This window comes from Mesocricetus auratus, unplaced genomic scaffold (genome assembly GCF_017639785.1).
Source record: "Mesocricetus auratus isolate SY011 unplaced genomic scaffold, BCM_Maur_2.0 Super-Scaffold_100014, whole genome shotgun sequence".
Taxonomy (NCBI): Eukaryota; Metazoa; Chordata; class Mammalia; order Rodentia; family Cricetidae; genus Mesocricetus; species Mesocricetus auratus.
In genome coordinates this window covers 13,460,862-13,466,348 of record NW_024429197.1, presented here as the reverse complement: position 1 = coordinate 13,466,348, position 5,487 = coordinate 13,460,862, and positions in this window count along the sequence as shown.

Genomic DNA, 5,487 nt, shown 5'->3' with positions numbered 1-5,487 from the left:
GAAAGACGAGGCCAAGGTGGCTTTGGAGTCGGGACCGGGAATGAACTACGAGTCCCTTCATGCATTGCGGCGGGGCACGATTCCCGAGATGCCTGTCGTTTTAGGATCTCTACACCCTGCGGGTCCGAAATTATGTAGTACAGTCTAGAGATTCTCGTCAGTCTCCTTTTTAGTGCAGAAGCTTTGATTGGCCCTTAAGCCTTGGCGCTCGGCTATTTTTTTCATACGCTTCTCCATTAGTCCCTTGTGTACGTGTATGACTGTTTCTAGGACCTCTGAAGACTCGAAGAGCGATAGAAGACTGAACTGGGAATTAGGAGATCTTTATTCCACTCTTAAACCAGTAATTTCTTATGTGGCTGGCATTCTTTTCCCCTCTATCCCAACAGAGGATTTATAATAATTCAAACACTCCGTTCTTTTCTTGTATCTAATAGCTTGGCCCTCATAATTACAGAATACTTTGTGATCTGGGAAATACAGGACAGTATGGAAAAGGCTAGAAGTTTGTTTGTTTGTTTTAATTGCTTGTCGTTATTTCTTTGAGACAATGTCTCGTTATGTGTAGCCTTGGCTGGCCTGGAACTCCCTATGCCGATCAAACTGGTCTTGAACTAAAGACAAAGGCCACCGTGCCCAGCTAAAGGCTATGTAATTTAAGGCTGCATCAGTATTGAGTGGTGATAGCAGATTCAAAGCCGGAAACATCCATCTTGACTACTTCTTCCCAGAAGAAATAGTCAACTTCACAGGCGTTCTCTGAGGCAGTGTACTTGCCGCCTCTGTCATCGCCGGCTTGGCAGTAACTCTCTCAGGAAGGAATTGTAGCGGAGGGAGTTTGGCTTCAGGCAGCTTGGTGAACTCCTACTCCATCACCCCTGCCCCACTTTCTGCAAAGTCTCACGTGCTTGCTTGCACCTGGGCTAAAGTTTAAAAAGTAGGATTTTCTTGTCTTTGCTTTTTGTTATGATTAGGAATGGCAGCTTAGGCACAGACCCTTCAGAAACAAACACTATTGTGATTTCAGTTCTTTTGTTGTTTGGGTTTTGTTTTGTTTGATAACGTCTTGTTTTATAGTGGTGGCTAGCCTGGAACTCTCTATGTAGACCAGGCTGTCCTAGAACTCACAAAGAATGCTGGGATTAAAAGCATGTTTTACCACCTAGAGACAAAACATTTTAACACTCAGCTCACAGGTTACTTTGAAAAATGTACTTTGTCCTAGTTTCGTAGGTCTGCCTAGATTTGTGTTACAGCATTTGCCATGAAGTGTTGCGACTACTGGTGGCTAAATGTTTCAGTCTTAGAGGCAAGAGTCAGGCTGTGAGTAGAGCATGTTGCAAATTGTGATAATTGAACGATACTTCAGGGTCCTTAGATGTTGACCATTTTCTGTAATAGCTCTGTCACACTGAGTAGTGTTCTGTCTGTTCAGATGTAATGTTGAGAGGCAACACTATAATAGGCTCAGTGGTAGAGCACTTTCCTAGATTGCGTCCCAATAAACATACAGGAAATCTCTAAGAGGCAGCATATAAATCAGATCTACAAAAATTTCATACAAAGAGGATATTCTAGAGTAGTGGTTCTCAACCTTCCTGATGCTGTGACCCTTTAATACAGTTCCTCATTTTGTGGTGACTCCCAACCTTAAAAATTATTTTTGTTACTACTTCATAATTGTAATTTTTCTACTGTTATGAATCATAATGTAAATGCCTGTGTTTTCTGATGGTCTTAAGTGACCCTTATGAAAGGGTCATTTGACCCCTGAAGGGGTTGAGACACATAGGTTGAAAATTGTTGCTCTAGATAGAGATTAAGAGTTTTGGGGTTGGAGAGGTGGCTCAGAGGTTAAGAACACTGGCTGTTCTTCCAGAAGTCACGAGTTCAATGTCAAGAAACCACATGGTGGCTCACAACCATCTCCATTGAGAATTTTTGGGGATCATGGACATAGTGGTGCACTCCTTTAACCCCAGCACAGAGGCACATGGACCTCTGTGAGTTGAAGGTCAGCCTGGTCTACATAGTGAGATCTTGTCTCAAAACAACAACAAGAAAATCTTAAAGGAGCTGGAGGGATGGCCCAGTGTGCTTGCTGATCTTGCAGAGGACCAAGATTTGATTCACAGAATCCATAGGAATGGTATCTAGACTCTAATTCCAGAGCATCTAGCACCCTCTGCTGGCCGCCAGGCATGCTCACAATGAACTTACATATATATGCAGGAAAACTCACACAATAAAAATAATTTTTTAGAAGGGTCTTTGGGCTAAAGAGAGGGCTCAGTAGTTAAGAGTGATTGGTGTAGCCGTTTGGGTGGTGGTGGCACATGCCTTTGATCCCAGCATTCAGGAGACAGAGGCAGGCTGATCTCTGTGAGTTTGAGGCCAGCCTGGTCTGTAGATCCCGTTCCTGGACAGGCCCCAAAGCTACACAGAGAAACCCTGTCTCAAAAAAACAAACAAAACAAAACAAAGAGTGCTTGGTGTGCAACAATGAGGACTGGAGTTTGGATCCCAGTGTCCATGTAACAACCTAGAGGTCGTCCTGTACCTGGCTGTAACTCTAGCTCCCTGAAGTCATCCTGGGTGGTACAGAGAGCAGAGTACTGCTGGGGCTTTCTGGCTTCCAGCCTAGCCAAGAAAATTAAAGCCTAAGTTCAGGGAGAGACCTTGTTTCCAAGGAATAGATAAAGAGCAGTGGAGGAGCACATCAGACCCTCTTTTGCTCTCCATATTGGTGTACACTTATACAGACATACCTATGCATAAGAAAATAAATAAACGGGGATGGGGAGAACTGACTAAGTGGGCCACCATGGTTGCCACACACCTTCAGAAGAAGGATGGCAAATTCAATGTCACTCTGGACAGCCTAGTTAGAGTTTGAGGCCAGCCAGGGCAATTTAGATAGGGTTTCTCTGGTTATTCTGGAATTTGATGTGTAGACTAGGCTGGCCTTGAACTCAGAGATCCACCTGCCTCTGCCTCCCCATTGCTGAGATTAAAGGCATGTATCACCACTGCCCATGAAAAAAAATTTTCAAGACAGAGATTTTCTGTGTAGCTTTGGAGCTTGTCCTAAATCTAGCTCTTGTAGACCAGGCTGGACTCAAACTCAAGAGATCTACCTGCCTCTGCCTCCTGAGTGCTGGGATTAAAGGTGTGTGTCACCACCTCCCAGCTTAAAAATGTTTTTAGATTTATTTATTAAATTCATGTACACTGGAGTTTTGCCATGGGCATTTGATCTCCTGGAACTGGAGCTGCCATGTGGGTGCTGGGAATTGAACTCGAGTCCTCCTGAAGAGCAGTCAGTGCTCTTAACCACTGAACCGTCACTCCAGTCCCTTTAAAAATTTTTTTAAAGACTTGTTTTGTTCCTAAAATTTTTTTATTCCATGTAATCAGTGTTTTGCAGGTATGTAGGTATGGGTACCACGATGTGCCTTGTGCTTTCCTAGGCCAGAAGTATGTTAATATGCAAATGGATACCTGTGTGTTATACATAAACCTAGTGAGCAAGAAAAGGTATTAATGGGATAGGAGGTGTAGCTGGAAAGGTCAACAGTAGCCTGGAGGGGTCATCTTGTGGGCAAGGAATGCAAGAGTTGACTAAAATGTGCTTTAAGAATTTGGTTGCGGCCGGGCAGTGGTGGGGCACGCCTTTAATCCCAGCACTCAGGAGGCAGAGGCAGGCAGATCTCTGTGAGTTTGAGGCCAGGCTGGACCGATAGCCTCCAAAACAATACAGAGAAACCCTGTCTGGTTAAAAAAAAAAAAAAAGAATTTGGTTGCTGGGCTGGAGAGATGGCTCAGAGGTTAAGAGCACTGACTGCTCTACCAGAGGTCCTGAGTTCAAGTCCCAGCAACCACATGGTGGCTCACAACCATCTATAATTCAATCTGGTGCCTTCTTCTGGCATGTATTTGTAATAAATAAATAACAATCTTTAAAAAAAAAGAATTTGGTTGCTGGCACTGCTCTTCCAGAGGACCCAGGTTCAATTCCTAGCACCCACATGACAGCTTCCAACTGTTTGTAACCCCAATTCCAGAGGATCTAATACCCTCACTGACATACATACAAGCAAAAACACCAATGCACATGAAATAAAAAGAAAAGAAAAGAATTTGGTTTCCGGAGCTGCAGAGATGGCTCTATGTTTTGTCACATGGCTCAAGGCTCCTTACCTCATTTTCTGCATGCCCTGCTTGCTCTGTGGTTGACTGGCGTCTCTCTCAACCCTGCTCTTCCTCATCTGAGTCCTCAGTTTGATTGTTCAACCTAACCTTACCTGCCTGGCTATTGGTCATACGGCTTTTATTATTAACCAATGAGAGGAATACATATTTACACCTATGAGAAGATCATCCAGTAGCAGAAACTGTCTTGAAAACCAAAACAAACAAGAGCAGAATTTGGCTTCTGGGCTGAGTGATTACAAGTACTTGCTGCTCTTCCTGAGGGCGAGTGTGGTGCCAGCACCCTTGTCAGGCGGTTGTGAACGGACTGTAACTCTATCCCCATGGAGTCCAGCACCCTTGTCAGGCGGTTGTGAACGGACTGTAACTCTATCCCCATGGAGTCCAGCACCCTCTCAGTTGTGAACTGACCCCATGGAGTCCAACACCCTCTCAGGCCACCAGATGTAACATACATACACATATACATGGGCTGGAGAGATGGCTCAGAGGTTAAGAATACTGGCTAGTCTTCCAGAGGTCCTGAGTTCAATTCCCAGCAACCACATGGTGGCTCACAACGATTTATAATGAAATCTGGTGTGTATGTCAGAACACTGTATGCATAATAAATAAATAAATAAATCTTTAAAAAACCAAAAAACATATACACATACATAAAAATTTTTTAAATGATTGTGATTTCTCCCTTGCTATGAAATAATACACAGCATATTAGCTGGGAGACAATGAAAAGGACCCAGTAAAAATACAGTCCCTCTTCCACAGTAGAAAGGAACCCGGGGGATTGTAAGAAATGCTCTGTGTGGCTTAGTAGCTCAGTGATAGTGTTTCCAGAGGACACAGGGTTCATTTTTCAGGTTCTCAGTCTTACAGATAAGAGTTTCAAAGGGAAGAAAAAAGAAAAGACCATTTTAATAGAGTTTGAAAGAGGAAAACAACAGAATGGACAAAGCTGGAGGTCTTGACAGTTGGTAGGAAGGATATGAAAAACAAGTTCTGTTGTAGAGGCAGATGCTACAACTTAAAGGACAAGGTACCCACTGGAGAACTTGTGGCAGGAGCCCTTGTTCCCTGTAGTTAAAAAATTATTTTCATTTACTTGTGTCTGTGCGAGCTTATGTATATCACATTTGTGTTCACAGAGGCCAGGAATATCAGACCCCTTAGAACATTGGTTTTCAACCATCCTAATGCTGTGACCCTTTAATATAAGTTCTTCAAGTTGTGGTGACCCCCAACCATTAAATTATTTTTGTTGCTACTTCATAACTG